Source organism: Haemaphysalis longicornis, unplaced genomic scaffold, assembly GCF_048455015.1.
Source record: "Haemaphysalis longicornis isolate Haplotype H1 unplaced genomic scaffold, Haemaphysalis longicornis Haplotype H1 scaffold_7, whole genome shotgun sequence".
In the NCBI taxonomy this organism is placed as follows: Eukaryota; Metazoa; Arthropoda; class Arachnida; order Ixodida; family Ixodidae; genus Haemaphysalis; species Haemaphysalis longicornis.
The window spans coordinates 46,853,238-46,872,725 of NW_027526422.1; the positions used below are offsets into that span (position 1 = coordinate 46,853,238).

General features: G+C 49.6%; 1 protein-coding gene across 1 annotated transcript in view; it reads right to left on the reverse strand.

Annotated features, from left to right (window-relative positions):
* LOC144145501 (uncharacterized) overlaps positions 1 to 12,851 on the reverse strand; it is a 53,289-nt gene extending 40,438 nt beyond the window's left edge. The window contains exon 1 of the mRNA XM_077677153.1: positions 12,742 to 12,851. The gene's annotated coding sequence lies outside the window, so the exon portion shown is untranslated. The remainder of the gene's footprint in view (positions 1 to 12,741) is intronic.
* Positions 12,852 to 19,488: the final 6,637 nt, after the last annotated feature.

The following is a 19,488-nucleotide window of genomic DNA, read 5'->3' on the forward strand; positions in this document are numbered from 1 at the left end:
CTAATTCTTTTCCTATTGAACAAAGTTGTATGCGCAGATCACAAGCAAACATTCCACAACCAAGAACCACTAGTAAAGAACGTAAACCTGGATTTGTTGATGTTCCGGGGCCCAATTCGTGGTGTTTCTGAAGGCTTCGATTTTTAGACCTAACTTGCTCCAGGGACCCCTAACTAGGCATCGCCAGCTCACGCTGTGTGACGCTCCGTACCTCATTGGCAGCATTCCATTTGCATAGCCTCTACATTGTGCAGGAATTCGCTAGCAAAAAAAATGTGCTATTATCAAGTATCATTGCAAATGTTGCACAACAGGAGACTACTAGCGAACATCATATAACTACGGATCACTAGTACACATTGTGTAACTAGGATATATTAATGTTCCTGCGCCCCATTCGCGGCATTGACACTTCTGTTTGCATCGAGGTTTGCATGGCCCATATTTTAAAGCGAAGCCTTTTATGCGTCACAGATGGCGACGTTGCCCCAAACGCACGGCAGGAACGCCAACTTTCTCTGACGATGATGATCGTGGATGAAGTGAAAGATGGCAGAAACCAGAAGCTTTCTCTCGTCGAAAGCCAATGCCTTCAAAGCTTAAAGTCAAAGTCAAAAATCCAACTTTTTACGCTCGAAACGCACTGCAGGACAGCCAACTTAAACAATGGGTTTCCAGAAAGGCACATCAAGCCCCTTAAAGGTACCCTGCAACACTCTACAAGCAGTGCAAGTAAACCTGCGCGATGTTTAGATCACACTGCCAGGAATACCTGAGGCAAATATTACACGTGCACGTGAAACGGTGAGCGCGCAAGTAGCTGTGAAAGACGCGGAAAAACCAACCGCGCTCTCTTCAGTTCTTCTCATTATGCACCCCTGGAATGACCTGAACGACGTCATTGAGGCCATGGTGTACTATCGGCTGTCACTGGTCAACTTCGGGGCTAATTGCTCGTTTTTTCTGTGGCGATCCGCCGTCGGCTGCGCTGTGTACGAACCTATTTTATGCCTTAACCTTTAGGCAGTTTTGCCGTTTCTTTTGTGCTTTGAGTGCGCGCGGAGTTTGAGTGATGAGCTCAATACCTCCCTTTCGACCAGACGACTCGACAACAAACGTTTATTGCTTCAAAAACGTCCTACCAACCATACCGAGCGCGCGCGTACGAGCAGGCACGCATGTCTGCTTTTTTGTGGCACCACACCGGATATAGACCACCTCCACGTTGCGGAAAAAGGGCGAAAGCTCCCCGGCATGTGAGATATCAAAGGCCGCGGAAGAGAACGCCGCGAGCCGCCCCCCTCTCCGGGAGAGAGCGCGCAGCTTGCGTCGCGTTGTCCGCGGTCGAGTTGAGAGGGAACGATTATGCGCAATTTCTCATGGCGCGTAGTTTCGGTGATAGTGAACCGATTTTCATAATTCTTGCGGGAAGAGATTGCTGGGACAATAGACTTTACCCCCAAATCCATTCCTAGCAGTCGATGGTATGTGCTGCAGGGCCCCTTTAAGAAAAAGAAAACGTTCACCGTGGTCGGAATAGAACCTGGGTCTTTCGCTTTATGAAGCCGACATCTACCCGATTGCGACATTCCTACACGATCAAAGCTGTTTGGTATTTCGACTAGAAAGGCTTCGATTTTTTGCTGAAGGGGTTGTCTTTACCACGCACTGTATACCTTCGTCTATACGCGATTCACGGTATGCTTGAGTGCTTTGTTTCATTTCAAATGACCCTATTCTGCTGCAGGAATCGCCGCCAAATTTCGAATAGCCACGAATTATTTATACAAGTATCTTACGCCCCTTCCTGGAAGAAAGATGGTTGAAACGCGAATCTTTCTCCGATACAGATGCCAAGTCCACAATCCAATCCGCCAAAGTCCAAATCTACAACGCTGAGCTAACCGAATGTGATGATGTCATTTTCTATTAGTTCGCCATTGGGTCATCTGAATGTGCTGATTCGCTTATCTCAGCGTTATCGTTGATTTGGACGACTTTAGCGGATTGGATTGGGACCTTGCATCCATGTCGGGAAAATCTTTTCGTTTCATCATGATCGTCTTCGTCGTCGTCGTCGTCGTCATCATCATCATCATGCGCCCGTTCTGGAATCTTATTGTGTAAATTGGCTGTCCTGTAGAGCATTTATATCGGTGAAGGCTTCGCGTTTCACCATCGTCCTCATCGTGCGTCCTATGTGGAAACACATTGGGAAAAGTTGGCTTTCCTGCAGAGCATTTTGGCGTTATTACATCGCTATCACGGGAGCATAGAGAGCTTCGCCTTAATACTTCGCCCGATTCACGCAATTCTTGGGGTTTGCATTTTTTTCCCCACCAAACGTTGTATAACAAGGACTTATTGTTCATGTACTCCGTTCCCTTCTGTACGCCCTCTTTGGCTACAGGGATCTATAAACAATGTACAACCAGGATTTGCCATTCGAAGAATTCTTTGGGGCTTTGTTATTCTTACCCTTTATTTTGCTTCAGGGATCACCATCAAATGTTGCATACCTAAATTTACTTACGTTCATGCACCACAACGCAGTTTTCTTTTTCTTAAGGTCTGTTTGTCTTTCAGTGTCCTCTATTTGCCTACACAGCTCAATAACAAACATCGTATAACCAGGATTTATGTTGCATATTCGCGGAATTTTGAGGGCTTTGTTTCTTCATTTCCATCGCCCCTATATTTTACATGCGTGAATATCAAACATTTAGTTAGGAGAGACCACTAGAACACATTATCTAACTGAGATTTATTAGTTTCTGCACCCCATTTTAATTACTTTTAATTACTGAAACTTAAATTTTAATTTAAAATTTAAATTTAAATTAAACTTTAAATTAAACTTTAAATTAAACTTTAAATTTTAATTACTTAAACGATTTCTCCCATTTGCTTATCTAATATATTGTTACGGGATCAACAGCAAACATTACCTAATCAGGATTCATTTATGTTCCCGTAACACCCATGTTAAAGAACCGAGGCGAGGACCGCGGGACGTGAGGGATTCCGTTTAATGGAGGATGGAGCTGTACAATAATGGTGATATTGATGGGCAGCTGCCGATAGCCACCTCTTCTTTCTCTAATATTTGCAACATCCTCCCGGGTGCGCGATTAGCACAGGAAGATGTTTAAATTTCCGCGTTACTGCCTTTGTTCCGCGTTAATGCCTTTGTCGCCCCAACAAGCTGAAGTTCAAGTTCGTTTATCAGTCCATGATACCAAGCGATGTCCTGTCCGTTGTAGCCGCCCCTTGCTAGCCTGTACTTTTGCTTCCACCGATGCTTGGTGCGTCGGTGATACCTGCACTTTGTGGAGTTGGGCCAGGGCAAGTGGCTTGTCTCGACCGTTGTTTGTCCTGGATGACTTGTCAATGCTCGTGCAGGCGTCTCGAGACATGCGCGTCGGATCGCTTTTCTTTGCTTGGAGGGTATCTGGTATCGGTTGGCTCGTGTTATGCGGGCAGCGATCCTTTCACACGGGGCTTTTTCTTTCTTCCTCGTTGTCCCGTTCAGTCGGCAATTTTTCATGTAGTTCCGTGGAGCCGTCTTTGTGGTACTTGTGCCTGCTTTTCGTGGGTCCAGCTTTATTCGCTTTTTACGTTTTGACACCAGGGTCTTAAGATCTGCACGTTGTGCCTTGGCCCACACAATCGCCGTGGAAGCTGTGCTGCTGTGATGACAACATCTATCAGTTGTCTCCATCGGTGAGCCTAGGTTTTCTTTAGGTTGTCGATATTTATGATGTGCTCCTTTCTTAACCTGTGGTTTTTGTGGGCCTTCACTAAGTCGTTCCTGGCGCGCTGATCTCCCCGCCTCGGGAGGACTTCACGGACAAGACGACTGGTCAGATTCCCCCACTGCGTTGTCGTTACTCTTATGACTAGTTTGGTAAACTTCATCGTTGGGAGCGAAATTGTCTGAGCAATCAACAGAAGTGGCTGCCTTTACTTCGCCAGTTGATTCGATAATTCCTTGTAAGAAAGCAGCTGGTTGGGTGACTTTTGGTTCCTGATGAGCTTCTTTAAATGGCGTCGTCAAATAACTGTTTGTTTAGAAGGTCGCAGTTCTGCGAAGCCGATTCGTTAATGTTTACGGTACCGTACTCTTCCTCCGGGGCTATTTTTACAGTGTAGTCGGTAGAGTGCTTTTGCAATTCCGGGAACAATCGGTCCATTCTAAATTTTGTCAGCAGGATAGAGTCTTCGAATTCGTATGATGCTTCACATTCTCTCTCTAGATCATCCAGGGCGACAAGTTCTTCAATCCTGCTGTCCAGCTTCTTTATAATCGCGTGTTTTTCGATTTGGCTTTTCTTGAGCAAAATCAGCTTCCGAATCGATGGGGCTTCAGCATTCATCTCTGTCCTGATGTCCTTAATCAGTGCAATTGTGTCGTTTCGGATGAGGGCTCGTCGTTCATACAGAGACTCCATGCCCGCGCTCGGCGTCGTTAGTGTCGGTTGGTCGTCGAGAACGGTCATGGTCGGTGTAATTGAAGCAGTTGTCCGTTAGTCTCCAAAAAGCTTACGCCAAGAATCGGTGAGGTGAAAGTTTGAAGCCGTTGTCGTCGACTTTCACTGGTTTCCACGAGGTGTCCGTCAAGAATCGGTAAAATGGTTGAGGGTGTGGGATTCGGTACATGCACGTTTGGCTCGTCCTCAATTCCTTAAGTTTTCTTATGGACGCTTGCGGTCAATGGTCAGCGGTAACAGTTCAGTCCCATCGTTGCGGTCACTCACGTCATCGTTGTGGGGCGGTGCGCACTCAGGTCTTCAACTGTGTTATTCTTTGATCCTGGTCACGGCACCATTCTGTTAAAGAACCGAGGCGAGGACCGCGGGACGTGAGGGATTCCGTTTAATGGAGGATGGAGCTGTACAATGATGGTGATATTGGTGGGCAGCTGCCGATAGCCACCTCTTCTTTCTCTAATATTTGCAACAACCCATTCGCGAAGTTCATGAGGGCTTCTTCCCCCGTTTAATAGTGTATATCTTGTTACCGGGACAGTAACGTAAATTACAAAACAAAGACCAATTTGTGCTCCTTCAAACCATTCGCGCTATTCTTAAGGTGCTTGTTTTAACATTTTCATATTCCCTGGTTTGCTAAGGAATCATTAACATTGTATAACCAGAGATCACTCGCAGGCATCGAATAACCGAATGAGATGGCAAACACCCGGATTTATCTCTGCTTCTCTACGCCATTCGCGGTGTTCTAGATTCGTTGTTTTTTTTATATTCGCCTAGCCTGTTTTCCTGGGCAGATCACTAGCAAACACTGCATAACCATGATTTATGTATGTTCTTGTATCTTATTCTCGGTGTTCTTGACGTTGTTTATCCATTTTTATATTCCTTATTTGGTTACACGTCTCTGTACCTGATATTGAGTTAACAGAGTAAATGAACAAAAGGCAAATAGCATGAGTGGTTTATCCGACTTCAAGCTTTTGTAAATTGCACTCGGGAAATTTACGGCATGCATTTTATACCCCGGTCACACGGACACTTGCAATCCGTACTGAAACGAAGGGCGATTTAATTTAAGGGCGCGCTCGACACACCGCCGCATCACTTGCACTCCCGTACTCCAGATGGCGCCCGAAAATGTATTTTGCGGCCGGCGCCTAGTAACCTTGCGTGGTCGGAGGCATACGGAATTAGAGTAGATTCTCTAAAAACGGAAATTGCTTAAACGGAATTGCCGCTTTAACGGAACGGTAGCCTGAAAGTTTGTTTTGTATTCAGATAACGTGAAAAACTTTCGGTAATCGAAACTAAATTTCTGCGTCACCGTGTAAGCGGAACCGAAAATGGAACTTCTTGCCAGACCCATTGCCCATGAGCATCAGCTGCTGAAGATCCTGATCCCGAATATGCAGTTTCAAGGGCTTAAAAAAATTGATGCATTTTCTAGCGCGCAGTGACTAATTGTTGCCAAATAAACTTTGTGAATGCTATGCCTAAAGTTCTTGTAGTTTTCTTGCTTTCTGCAAAACTATCTGCAAAGCTGCTGAAGATCCTCATCCCGAATAAGCAGTTGCAAGGGCTTAAAAAAATTGATGCATTTTCTAGCGCGCAGTGACTAATTGTTGCCAAACAAACTTTGTGAATGCTATGCCTAAATTTCTTGTTTTCTTGCTTTCTGCAAAACTATCTTGCTTTCTGCAAAACATTCACTTTCTAGTGCTTAGAGTTCCATGAAGTGGTATTAAGAGAGCGTACGCACATAAATTTGCACTATTGCCCATCGCTCCCGGTAAATGGAACACCTGTTAAATGGAGCTAATTTTTAAGCCACTGCTAATTTTTTGTTACCGGTCACACGACCATCGCTGTGCACAACCGCTGAGTGGCTGGAATCCGCCTCTTTCACAACCCCACTGCGCATGCGCAATCCCCTAGCGGCCAAGTCCCTAAGCAATCCAGTAGGGGCAGCAGACGACATTCCCCACAACTACCGCACAAGCGGGAAGGGGTCGTGGTTGTATTTACATCGTTTGATTTTTTGTATGTGCTCGTTATGCGCGGAACAATGTCCACAACTTGTGCTGCGTTCCGCTGTAACTCGGAGTGCCGAAAAGGGAACGGTGTCGGCTTCTATCGCTTCCCGTCGGCCGCACGCCATCGGCTACGGCGGCTTGCGTCGCTAGCGTCGGCTCGGGTGATGGGAAGTTTAGGCTTAGCATCCTGGCGGATATTTGATCGCTGCTATCTGTGCAACTGCGAATGACAATCCGCAACACAACTTTTCACTACACTATCACCCCCTTTCTCGCATGTGGAACTCTATTTAAGTTATGGCTGCCGTTTGAGCGATCGGTGACCAAGACATCTGCGTAGCCTGTTTCGATGCTTCCGCGCAGGTATCGCCATCTCTCGGCCGCTCGGCGCACCGCGCGCCGCGGCGACCGGTCAGCGTAGGCTTCCATCGCGGCAGATATATCTGATCGCCGCTTTTAAAATAAGCCCTGACAACAATCCCTAGCACAATTTTTCACCACACTAACACCTACTTTCTCGCATGTGGAACTTTTTAGCGATCAGATTGATTCAGAAGAGCAGCGACAAGCGCGGTTGCTACCGTGGTCTGCGCCGGTTCGAGCCGCTGAGTGTGCCGAGCTGGCAGGCGCGGCCGGCGTGTGCGCGGACTGTTTCCGAAGGCAGAAAACGCTTCACGATTGCTTGCTTTATCCATTTCTTGCGAACAAACGCGCAGAATCTACAAATTCAGCTCAGCGATCATCGTAGTTGACCATGGAGCAAAAACAATGGGCGGAGCGACGCCGACGACGCATCTCATGCGCGCATCGGGCCGTCTCAAATTCACGCGTACGACTAGTCGTGGCGACAGTCGTAACGATCAGTCGCATGTGAATCGCGTGTACCAATCGTACATGTGTCCAGCGCTTAAAGGCATTTTGCGAACTACCGGCCTTTGTTGAGCTGGCGATCGCACTTCATGCCAGACGACTCCAAGTACTGCTCGCTCTGCTACTCGGACGGCACACGGATCTGTCCGAGATTTCTCTGCCAGCCCTCATTCAGTGATAAGAAGCCGCCTGGTATTATGTGATGACCAGGGGCTGTCATCTTAAGGTGTTATAACACCAACACAGAAGAAAAACTTCGGCTGCTCCTCGCCGTAATGTGGGATTGCCGTGCATACAACGAGAAGGCAGCCGGAGGAAACGCCGGCAAACCCTACAGCTTCAACTTCCGCTAGGCACGCTAGGTGGCAGCACACCGCAATGAAAGAGGCGGATTCCCGGGGCCGACAGGCTGTGCAGGGAGTAAAAACGGTTGCGGCACGTGTTCGAGGGCACGAACGGTCTGGCGCTGCTGTGGACACGTATCGCAGCGTACGAACCCTGTGGATTCCGTCAACCATTGAAAATTCAAGGCGCTAGCTGTAGACGTCGGTAGGCGATTCAGCTCTCTGTCACAGCGTTGAGCCGTCGTCAGGATGGGGAAGTCGACGGCGCCCAGCAGATTGACGGCATTCACTGCGCTCCGCAAAAGGGTGTCGGCAGCAGCATTGTAGTGCACCCCCGCTCACATGGCGTATATCAGTCGTGAATTCTGCGATGTACATCATCTGGCGGAGCCTCGTTCCATGGTTTCACCAGTATCCGAGTTCATCGCACGCAGCGCTTGTGGTGCGTGAGTTTTACATAGTGGCGGAAATGTCGGATAGCAGCGTGTATGGCTAGGAGTTCCGTACCAAAGGTGCGGTACCACCGTTTGAACGGGCTCAGTTCTCTAGAGAACAAAGTTCTCGCCACTCTCCGCTTCATCTTATGCTGCAACACGGTTTAAAAAATCGCATCGGAGACGGCCACTGTTACCTAATGCGGAATACAAGGCTGCGCGTATGCGAACAGGGAGCATTTGCGATGGATTTCTGCGATAGAGGTCTTCTTTAAGTGTTGCATATGAAATTTAGGCAGGCGGTGCGAGGAGAAAGATCTTGTTTCACTAGCGGAAGAGAGACTGCTTACGATCTCTTATTTGACTTGCCTTAACGGGAGGGAGACATGCTTACTACGTAATGATATTTTGTAAGGTCTGCTGTGATGCGTTGGGCTAAAACTGCGATTCAACTTGCATGAACCAGAGTGCGGGGACCGCTGTCCGAAATGGGGGCAGCTTACCTCCGACCGAGGAGACTTTCGGAGCGCCGCGGTAGTGGACGTTGAAGTCATAGCGCCGTTTGTAGAATGCTAAAGCAGAATATCGGCTCACGAGTGCTGGAACACGGTTTCCGGCAGAGCGGAGCGAAACTCGCCTCCCAAGCAAGAATTGAACTCCTCTCTAGATAACTTGAATTGTCCCGCGCGCATACACGCGAAAGCGCCGCTTTGAGTAGCCACGAAAATGACGCACAAATCAGTGAAAAATTGTAACTATAGCGATCTTGCGCCCCTTAATGCACCGCTCTGGTTCCACACTTTCTTCCGAAGGATGACTCGCAAATAGGTTTAGTGAAATGTCTGCATTTTTTTGACAATCGTGTTTTGGACAATGGCCTGGGAAGAGTAACTTAACCAAATAAGTACCATTCTTGTAAAAAATCGTAATTGGATTGGCAAAACTTCATTGGGGCCTGCGAATAAAGTCCTGTTGCTAGGTCTTCATGACTTGGCCGGAGTCGTCACCGGAGATGTAGCCAACCCGGCCATAGGGGCTCCCCCGCTCCCCGTCACCGGGTTGCTGGGGTCAGCTTGCCTGGCCAGCGCCACGCTGACTCGCTGGACAGCCTGAAGATTTTGATCTTCAGTCCGCACCGCCTCCTCGAAGGCAGGCGGCATCCTTCTTGTGTTCGATTCGTCTGGGATGTGTGCTGATGTGTGCTGAGGCTGTGATGTGTGCTGATTTAATTACCGCTGCAAGACGAATAAGTGGGCTTGGGAGAGCAGCTGCCTTGCTTTTGCCTCACGTTTTGAACAGGCGTTGTCAATCAACGCCACGTTCCTGCGATTCTCGAGGTGCCGCGGAGAATCTGTGCTAATTTTAGGGGAATGTTTATTATTCCCCTAAAGGGAATATTACTTTAGGGAAAGTGTCTTCCGCAAGGCGTCCGGCGGCTTGTGGAGTGGACAACCCCGCTGCAACCCGCCACTGCACGGCAGACGCTGCTTTCTCTGTGGGAGGTCGCGGGCTCCTCAGGCGTCGACCGCCGAATGTAACCTTTTAACTCTCCCCCCCCCCCCCCCCACTTCTTTTCTTCCCCATGCTGACAGACGCGTCCACCTTCTGTAATAAAGTTTTGTTATGTTATTTTATTTTTGCTAGATTGAAAAGTAATGGTGACAGGACGGCTCCTAATGGAGTGCCTCGACTGCCTAGCGGGATAGTGTCTGAGATGAGGCTGTCTAGATGTATGGCGGCCAGGACCAGAAGCCGGGTGAGACCTAAGTTTGGGAACCGCCAGTCGGGCCTCTGCCTCGGTTATGTCTGTATCAAATTCGGGATTAGGATTCCCACTGAACGGGTACGCCACTGTATTCTTTGTGCTCGTTTCCTGCGGAAGTGGCGGAGGAGCGAAGCCCGGCGCCGCCCGCTTACTTCCACGACGATCTTCTGCGTCCTGTGGCCGCTCCCGTACAACTACCCTCGTCATCGACATCAGTGCTTCGGCGCCCTTATAAGGACGACCCGGCTGCGCACTTCTTCGGTGGGCTTGGGAGAGCAGCTGCCATGCGGTTGCCTCGCGTTTTGCTCTGTTTAGCACAGGCGTTGTCAATCAACGTTCACGCTTCGATAAGTTCCTGCCGTTTTCGTTGTTCCTGCCGTTTTCGATGTGTCGCGGGGAATCTATGTTAATTTTAGGGGAATATTTATTATTGCTAGATTGAAAAGTAATGGTGACAGGACGGCTCCTTGTGGAGTGCCTCGACTGCCTAGCGGGATAGTGTCTGAGACGAGGCTGTCTAGATGCATGGCGGCCAGGACCAGAAGCCTAGTTAGATATATCTTTGCGAATCGCCAGTCGTGCCTCTGCCTCGGTTATGTCTGTACCCAATTCGGGATTAGTATGCCCACCGAACGGGTACGTCACTGTATTCTTTGTGCTCCTTTCTCGCGGAGGTGGCGGAGGAGCGAAGCCCGGCGCCGCCCGCTTACTTCCACGAGGATCTGCCTCCTGTGGCCGCTCCCGTACAACTACCCTCGTCATCAACATCAGTGCTTCGGCGCCCATATAAGGACGGCCCGACTACGCACTTCTTCGGTGGGCTTGGGAGAGCAGCTGCCATGCGGTTGCCTCACGTTTTGCTCTGCCTTGCCCAGGTTGGTCCTCGAGCTTTTCAGTTTGCTAAGCGCTCTAGCAATGTCAACTTGCCACTTCTCCTAAGCCCGGGCACTGTACATATGTGACATTGTTTGTGAATGAATTTTTGTTGTGAAGCTGCTACTCTTAGGAGGAGACATTGAGGCAAGTCCTGGCCCTCTTAATGCTCCAAATGAAACTATCCCCACCGAGGATCCGAGTGGGAATTGTGATGATGTCCAGTCTCTTATCATAGCGCATAGATCACCCTTTTAAAGTGAACGTCCCTTTCGTGTGTATAATGCTCTGCGCGTTTGTATATTTTTTTCTTGGAAATAATAATGTATGTGGATATTTTTCACAAGTGTCGTTCTGTGTATTCTCCTTGCTTGTGTCACTTTCCCAGCGTTATCTTTTTTTCTCTGTCCTGTGTATTTGCATACATTTCCAGCGGTGAGTTGTGTCTTTGTTCTTGCATTAACGGCTTCGCTGTTTTTCCGTGCACTCTTCCCTTTGTGTTGCTTTTTTCTTCCAATGCTCGTACAAAAATCCATTCCCTTCTGCAAAACTACCTGAGTGTTTAAAAGACCGAAATAAATAAATAAATAAATAAATAACTGTGGTTGATTCCTCTGTCGTAGGAATCAGTCAAAGCGGGTTCGATTCCCGGCTGCGGCGGCCGCTTTTCTGATGGAGGCGAAAAGCAAAAACGCCCGTGTGTACGAGATTTCGGCGCACGTTAAAGATCCCCAGGTGGTCAAAATTAATCTCGAGCCCTCTACTACGGTGCGCCTCATCGCCTGCGTTGCGTCGGCGCGTTGAACCCCCACAATCAATCAATCAAGGAATCAGTCAAACACGAAAGTGAAATGTGCCTCGAAATCTGCAGCTGAGCGCGATTTGCGGGTCGGCAGCTATCTTTTGGGTGTGCTTGGCGAGTGATGTCCTGCTGGCGGGTCGCTTCGGCAAAGGTGTACTGGAGTCATTTCCGTGACGGGTATGACGTCAGTTAAATCTTGGGGTATCGCGACATAAAACGTTTTCGCGTTGAAATATAAAACCCGAAAACGAACAACCGTAAGTATAACGTACTCTTTAGTACTAAAGGTTGCTTCCCCACAAGAAGGCCCTGTGTGCAGGGGTATATACGTTTTACAGGCCGCTAGCTTCGTTGTACAGGCGCCACTTCCGTGACGGATATGACGTCAGCAAAATCTTCGCGCAGCCGGGAACAAAACACCTTCGTGTTAATAAATAAATAAATAAATAAATAAATAAATAAATAAATAAATAAATAAACGACAACGAAGAAAGAGCCGCAAGCACGATTTGTCCATGCTAATGAACCAAATTTATTTCTGAATTCATATTTGTGGCGCTCTTTGCCCTTAGTTGGCCTTGCGCCATGAAAATCCAAACATCGTCATCTGGACTTCATATTTGTGATGTCTGAAGTCCTCATAGATAATAAAAAGGTTTTCGCAACACTGAGCAAAGAAAATAAAGTTTCGGGCATCAAAGGGTTAAACTATCCCCACTGAGAATCCGAGTACGGTCGAAATAATTCGCGCCAAAGAAAAAAAAACAGGCTGTAGGCTTTCCCCGTCAAAGCAATGAAGCATACTTAAGCGGTCATATGATTTTTTTAGCATAGAAATCAGTGCTGATGCAATGTCGCGATAAATGCATCTGCTTTTGCTAACGCGTGTGTAAAACGGGCGCCAATCGTGAACCTAAATTATATCACTGCCATCATCCTTTATATTGCGACCACGTGGAGGAGGCAGGTAATGAAATTGACCCACCGTAGCTAGCGATCTCTTACGGGTCCAATACTTGGGCACCCAGGAGCTTGCAGCTGGCGCTCTCAGTTTCGCGACACATTTTCACGCCCACAATGTTGCGCGTTGTCGTACCGGCAAGATTCTGTAAAGTGGTGCGTCTTACCGTGCGATCAGGTACTTCCTGTCAATCGGTGTCGGCGTAAGCTTCCAGTACGCTTCGAAAAACTTTTTCCTGTTCTCTATAAGTTTAGCGAAGTCGCCCTCACCTGGAACTACTGGCTGCAAAATAGCAAGAGCACAAGCAAACCCATTAGTAGGCATAAAGTTTTGACCAAAAAAATGTGGTCGATCCCTCTTTCATAGGAATCGGTAAAACACGAAAGTGAGATGTGCCTTCACAGGATCGCTCAGTTAAATGTTTATTCTGCATCGGTATGAACTTGCACATCGCTATTTATATTTCGTCGGTATAGCACCGTCAGAATTAACTTTAGACACTGGGTTGCACACGCCGGAGCATTGCGCAAACCCGAATGAAACCACACGCGCTCGCAAACCATGCGAGCAAAGCCGAACGGGTTGCCAGCGAATCGCTTGGTGAACTCACGGTCCGCTGCAGCGAAATAGCATGATTTTCGGGGCTGTCTTTGGGGTGCGCTTGGCGAGCGCAACCTGCCGGCGCGTCGCTAGCTGGCGCCAGCTGTCGGCGCTCATTAGCAGCGGGACGCACTACTTCGCTTGACTTCTCAGATGGCAGCACCAACGAAATAGAGGAGGTTATGCGAAAGATATATGGCGCGTTCATACGGCTGTCTGCGCTCCAGCTCGTAGCCGTAGCGGAGTCGGTAAAGCGCCTTGCACCTGCCGTTGCGGCGACGCAGCACCCGGCCGAATCCTGGCGCGGCCGCGTTTTTCTGGCGATGTCATTTCCGTGACGGATATGACGTCAGCCAGATCTCGGTGGATCCCGGCATAAAACACTTTCGTGTTAAAAGCAGGGGTGGGGAAATTTTACTTTCCCAGACGGAGCCACGGGCTTTCCCACTTTATCACCGACCACCACTACATCTCAGCGCGGAGTCTGTGCGTTGCCCCTTAATCATCCAGTCGACACGAAATAAAATAGGCCTAACTGATCAAGAAGTTTGCGGGGATAAATTGGTCGCAGTTAGCACAGCACCGGGGTAACTGGAGATTAATGGGAGAGTCCTTTGCCTCAGTAATGGGCGCAGATAGGCTGTTGTTGTTGATGATGATGATCAAGTGAACACATTGCTTCGTTATAACAGTGCAAATGTGGGTGGTTGGTAATGCTGAATTTGTAACAAGAAATTGGAAAGGCTTGAAAATTAGAAACGCGTGAAAATGAGAAACGCGACACATATTTAAGTATAGGCGCTCCGTATGCATGAAGTTATACACGGACCCATGCTTTAGCGTGACGCCTTAAAGTTGCAAAAGTAATCATTTGTAATCGTGGGCTGTAATACGCGGAAGGGCTCAGGATTCCTCAATTTTCGGGCTTCCTTAATGGGTGGTTGCGGCCGTATCGGCGGCATTGCAGTAATGACAGCGCGGGCAGGAGCGCAAGGTCAGGGGACGACCAAATGGCATGCGTAGGTAAACAGCCAGCGACTGCGCCCCTCTCCGCCACGTTATCAGCTGCGTGAACTGCTTCGAACGGCGGCGCAAGTTAGAGCACTGTACCGTAACTGCACCACGAGCGGCTTTATAGATAGCAACCTGCCCATGCTCACCCATGCCGCATACCGAATTTGTTATTCCTTGTTTGGCTTTTTTTTAGGTGCGGAGCCGCCTAATGTTCGTCCGCGTCCGTGCGCATACCATTTACAGTTGCAAAAAATCACACAGGCACCGGCAGGATTCGGACGTGTGACTGGTAGACCACACAGAGTTAGTGTCAGTCGTCTTACCCATTGGTCTACGACCGTGAGTTAGTACTCGAGAGTCAAACGGCTTACTCCCTCGCCTGTAACGGTGCGGAGTACCTTGGGACCTTCCAGTGTCCGTCCCCGTCCATCCGTGTGCACACCACCATCAAGCAAAAATTAAGCGAAATTCACTTTGAGCCAGCCGCGAGTCGCAGTTTCATTTAGGGAATAATCAAGGTGCAACTCACGGCTCAAATCGAATGACAACCCGCCGCGGTGGCTCAGTGGCTAAGGCGCTGTGCTGCTGAGCACGAGGTCGCGGGTTCCATTCCCGGCCGCGGCGGCCGCTTTACTGATGGAGGCGAAAAGCAAAAACGCCCGTGTGTACGAGATTTCGGCTCACGTTAAAGATCCCCAGGTGGTCAAAATTAATCCGAAGCCCTCCACTACGGCGCGCCTCATCGCCTGCGTTGCGTCGGCGCGTTAAACCCTACAATAAAAAAAAATCAAAATCAAATAAAAAATCAAATCGAACGACAGTCGGGGCGCAAATCGGATGTCACTCGGGGCGAACTTTGGATGTCATTTCGGGACCCCGTACTCCGCACCCTCTCCATCATCCACGGAGTGGATATTCTGCCATTTTTTGGTTCTTTCCGAAAGCACTGCGGCCGCTGGCACTGCAACTAATCTCTATTTCTCTGCTGTATACTCGCTAGCTCGGCCTGCGGTCGCTGTTTGTATTTTTCTCGGTCAGTTCGGCTCAGTTTTTGCCGATTCACACTGGGGAAAGTGCGCACCTTCTTGTGGACTTGACGGTGCCCTCAAGTTGGCGTTTTTAACACAAAATTGTTGCTCGGCTTGGTTGACGAAAGCACGCACCCAGCTCAGCGTCCACCGAATGCGCACCCACCGGGATATCGTATGCACAAAAAGGCCCACAGTAGCCAACTTTTTCCTAACGTGTTCCATGGCGTTCCACGCGTTTCATTGCGCGCGTACATTTAAAAAAGTACCACCCCCCCACCCCCCCACCCCACCCAGCGCGGTTTCTCAAGCATGGATCAGAAAAAATGAGCAGTAAGAAGCACTTTACGTGCGTTATATCATATAGCCCACCAAAAGAGAACGGAAGAAAAGAAAACACTCAGCGCGCCGTCAATTCTCACAGGCCTACAATCCATATCAGGAGTAAACAAAAAAATTAAAGCCGTTCAACTCAACGTAAAAATTCCGCGCATTTCCCCGAGGGGAAGAATGTGAAAGTGCGAATGCACGAGTTGAATTTGCGCGATTCGGTAATGTTCGCGAAAGAGAGATCACACACACACACACAACTACAAAGAAAGAAAGATGCATTTATTCACAGACACCTATTTGTGTTGTCGTTGTACTTGATTGCTAGAGCGGATCTCAGCTTTGAAATTTCGTGTCAGTACTCCTTTAAGCAGGTGCATTAGCCCTTCTCACGCCCGATTCTTGGCCAATCCCCCACGTGGGTATGTGCCATGTCAGCGGCCAGGCAGCGCGCGCCCATCTCCCCCCGTTGCCAAGGAAGACGAGGAGATTCCTGGCCAATCCCCCACGTGGATATGTGCCATGTCAGCGGCCAGGCTGCGCGCGCCCATCTCCACGTGCGCGGACATCGCCGGTGGACGCAGGTTCAGGGTCGCTTAAGAAGTGCATTGCACTTAAAAGCTGTCGGAAGTGCATAGCAGTGATTCGCCATATATGGGCTGTAGCGCCGTTATCCGCTCACTGCTGCCACCCAATGCATTTCAATTTTCCCGCCTTCGCAGTGCTCGCGCGCCTCCTGCCTGAAGCAGCGCCAGCGGGAGGTCTGTTCTCTTTGTGCTTGCTTTTCCTGCCGCACGGGCCGGCGTTGCACTGCCACCTGTTTTCGCTTACTATGGTAAAAACCAACCTAACGAGCGTTCCTAACTAAATGACCGCGGCGCTGACGGTTAACTAGGTATATTTTGCCTCAAATGTACCTACAGTTTTCTTTGCGCTAAACAACTGGGGGATGTATGACAAGCGCCAGCGGTTCACGAGGTTCTAACGCTTATGACTATATTGTCACGAAGGCAAAGACGACGCAGTTGTCTTGAAGGAAAACACGTTTATTGGAGCGAACTTGTGCTCCCCTAAGAACTCAAAGAATACACAGGCGGCGAAGCAGCAGTCAACAAAGTGACGTGTGCAGGCGAGCGTCGGCGAGTCGAATACCGCGGCGTTTGCTCTGCACGCTTCTATCTTTCGGCACGAGTGTTTCTTGAACCGTCGATTTACACCCAGAACATTGTAGATCAAACATTATTCTAGGCTGTTCACATTAGTTGGAAAAGCTCTCCCTATCAAAAGAGAAAGAGATAACACGTGCGGCATAGAAAAAAGAAGGAACACGCGCTTCCCTTGGCACAGAGATAACACAGACCGGCGCAGCCGGGCGGTAAAAGCAAAACGTAAATAAGCAAACCCAATGCATGGTTCGCGGCATTACCCCCCTCTACAGTGCATCGAGCCGATGCTAAAATGAAGGAGTCCGAGCAAACAACACAAGTGTCCCTCATCGTGCGTGGTAAGGTTTCAGGCGAACCACGTGGACGACTTCGGGCCGCGTGCGTCGTCGGGATGCTCCGGAATCACCGTCGGGGATCACCTCGTAGGTAACCTGGCCAACTCGTCGTAGAATCCGGTAGGGTCCGAAATACCGTCGCAGAAGCTTTTCACTGAGCCCGCGTCGTCATATGGGAGTCCAAACCCACACACGATCCCATGCGTGGTGATCGCCGTCTCGCCTTCGGAGATTGTAGCCTCCGGCATCCACTAGCTGCTGGTTCGTTGTACGAACTCATGCGAGCTGGCGGGCCTCCTCCGCACGCTGAAGGTATCCTTGGACGTCTGCGTTGAGATCGTAATCTTCTACGGGCGACAGCATGGCGTCAAGCATCGTAGTCGGCCGTCTTCCGTAGACAAGTTCGAACGGTGTCATCTGCGTGGTTTCTTAGATAGCCGTGTTATACGCAAACGTGACATAAGGGAGAACTTCGTGCCAGGTCTTATGTTCAACGTCGACGTACGTGGACAGCATATCCGTAATCGTCTTGTTCAAACGTTCCGTTAGTCCGTTCGTTTGGGGGTGGTACGCCGTCGTTCTTCGGTGATCCGTGTTGCTGTAGCGTAAGATTCCTTGCATCAGCTCCGCAGTAAAGGTCATTCCGCCGTCCGTGATTAGGGCTTCCGGGGCTCCATGTCGCAGCACAACTTGGCTTATGAAGAACTTTGCGACTTCTTGTGCAGTCGAGCGGTGGACTCTGCGTAGCGTGTCATGTAGTCTGTCGCTCCGATAATCCACTTCTCGGATCGTGACGTAGGGAACGGGCCCAAAAAGGTCCATTCCAATCTGTTGGAAGGGCCTCAATAGGACGGCGATCGGCTGCGGAAATCCGGCGGGTCTCGTCCGCGGCGTGTTTCGTCGTTGGCAGTCATGGCACCTCCGGACAAAGTGGGACACATCGTTTGTAAGGTGGGGCCAGTAGTACTTCGCCTTGATTTTTTCAATAGTGCGTACAGTGCCAAGATGTCCGAATGACGGGTCGTCGTGGCAGGCTTCCAAAATTTCGTCAGGAAGATCTACCGGGATGACAAGAAGATAATTCGTTCTCGTTCCGGGGCTGAAATTCTTCACGAGGACGGAGTTTTCCAGGCTGAATGCAGGTAAGTTGCGTTTGAAGGCCGTGGGAACGGCGACGTTGCGTCCTTAAACGTAGTCGATCATTACGCGTAGATCGGAGTCGGCCTGCTGCTGGGCAGCCAGGTCGCTCTCAGTCACGACTCCGAAGAACGCGCTGTCTTCATCGGAGTCTTGAGGTGGTGGGTCGACGGGGACGCGGGACGAACAGTCGGCGTCGGAGTGTTTCCTGCCGGTTTTATAGACGATTGTGCCGTTGAATTCTTGCAGGCGCAAGCTCCATCGCCCAAGACGGCCAGAGGGGTCATTCAAATTGGCGAGCCAACAGAGCGAATGGTGGTCTGTCACAACCTTGAACGGTCCACCATACAAATATGGGCGAAATTTTTAAATGGCCCATATAATAGCGAGACACTCTTTCTCGGAGACAAAGTAGTTTTTCTCCTCCTTTGACAGACCTCGGCTGGCATACGCGATCACCTTTTCGCAACCGCTTTGCTTTTGGACGAGGACGGCACCCAAGCCGATATCACTGGCGTCAGTGTGCATTTCCGTTTCGGCGTTTTCGTCGAAATGAGCGAGCACAGGCGGGCTTTGCAGGCGATGTTGAAGGTGGCAGAATGCTTCCTCTTGGGCGCTTTCCCAGCAGAAAGGGGTGCTATCTTTCGTCAAGCGCGCGAGTAAGTCCTCAAGGCGTGCAAAGTTTGCGACGAAGCGCTGGTAGTAACCGCATAATCCGAGAAATCTTCGCACGCCCTTGTCTTTCGGTCTTGGGAATTTCGCCATGACTGAAGTTTTCGCCGGATCAAGCAGGACTCCCGCGGCGTTGACGACGTGGCCCAAGAACTTGAGCTGCTCGTAGGCGAAGCAGTACTTTTCAGGCTTTAGCGTTAACCCCGATACAAATGGCCTCGAGTACAGACTCCAACCTTGCAATGTGTTCGTCGAAAGTCCGGGAGAATACAACAATGTCGTCGAGGTATACGAGGCAGGTGTACCACTTCAAGCCAGCTAGCCCATGTTCATGACTCTTTGAAACGTTGCTGGCGCTGTGCACAGCCCGAACGGCATCACCTTGAACTCGTATAGGCTATCCGGGGTTATGAATGCAGTCTTCTCTCGGTCTCTCTCGTCCACTTCAATTTGCCAGTAGCCGGTCTTCAGATCCATCGATGAGAAGTACTTCGCGTGGCAGAGGTGGTCGAGGGCGTCGTCGATTCGTGGCAGGGGGTACACGTCATTTTTGGTGATTTTGTTCAGTCGCCGGAAGTCAACGCAGAACTTCAATGTGCCGTCTTTTTTCTTCCCGAGTACGACCGGAGCA